Below are 1,368 nucleotides of genomic sequence, written 5' to 3'. Positions count from 1 at the left end.
GATGACTCCACGGCACACACCACCACCAACAACACAATGTGTTTTAAATTGGCAAATGCTCTATTATGTATACTTTTACAATAAAAAGCCCTAATTATTCATGTCAGTGAAATAATTATAGTGGTTAGGAGTTGGACTGCTAACCTTATGGTCAGTAGTTCAAAATTATCAGTCGCTCCTTGGGAGAAAGATGAGGCTTTCCACTCCTGTAAAGATTTACAGCCTCAGAAACTCTATGCAGGGTCGCTATGAGTCAGAACCAACTGCACAGCACACCACCACCACCACCACCCTTATCACCAAAGATTACTGGCATATATGCACTTATTGTTGGTATTTTACTATTTATTGTCCCTTCTCCATAGACTTAACTTTTCTTATAAGTCCAAGATAGCCCTCTCCTACTTTTTCCTCCATCTCCAGCTGCATGCCTTCATTATCTTCTCTGGACACTTATTCCTCTCTTCCACCACCTTTTCCCTTCACGTTTTCTTGTAGATGTTATCTTATTACACCATTGCTGATCAGACTCACCCATCCTCACAACTCTGGATGTCTACTCCACTACTTGTTGACATCAATTCTAGAAATTTCAGAGGTTCATGCCCAAAGTGAACTCGTTGTGTTCCATATGGAATTCTGCTACCCTGCTTTGTTTTCTATCTCCGTGAATGATACCGACATGCACCCAGGTTGATGAATGTGAAAACAGAGATGTGAGGCAGCATAGGAGGTACCCACTCATCTCTGCCAAGAAATTTGGAAGACAACTATCTGGCTGACGGATTGGAAGAGATCCATATTTGTGCCCATTCCAAAGAGAGGTGACCCAATGGCATGCGGACATCATCGGACAATCTCTTTAATATCCCATGCTAGTAAAGTTTTGCGAAAGGTAATATAGAAATGGCTACAATCATACTTTGACAGAGAACTTCCAGAAGTTGAAGCTGGATTCAGAAGAGGCCTTGGAATGAGGGATATCATTGTGGATGTCCGATGGAGCTTGGCTGAAAGCAGAGAATATCAGAAAGATGTTTACCTGTGCTTTATTGACAACATAAAGGCTTTCGATTGAGTGGATCATGTCAAGCTATGGACAACATTGCGAAGTATGACTATTCTGGAACATTTAATTGTGCTCATGAGGAATCTGTACATGGACTAAGAGGCAGTTGTTCAAACAGAACAATGAATGGTTTAAAATTAAGAAAGGTGTGTAACAAGGTTGTATTCTTTCACCATACTTATTCAACCTGTATGCTTAGCAAATAATCTGAGAAGCTGGGTTCTATGAAGAAAAAGGTGGCTTCAGGATTGGAGGAAGACATATTAACAACCTGCAATACGCAGATGATACAAACTTGC

Source organism: Chrysochloris asiatica, unplaced genomic scaffold (assembly GCF_000296735.1).
Source record: "Chrysochloris asiatica unplaced genomic scaffold, ChrAsi1.0 scaffold00358, whole genome shotgun sequence".
NCBI classification, from domain to species: Eukaryota; Metazoa; Chordata; class Mammalia; order Afrosoricida; family Chrysochloridae; genus Chrysochloris; species Chrysochloris asiatica.
Note: the sequence above shows the minus strand (reverse complement) of the source record.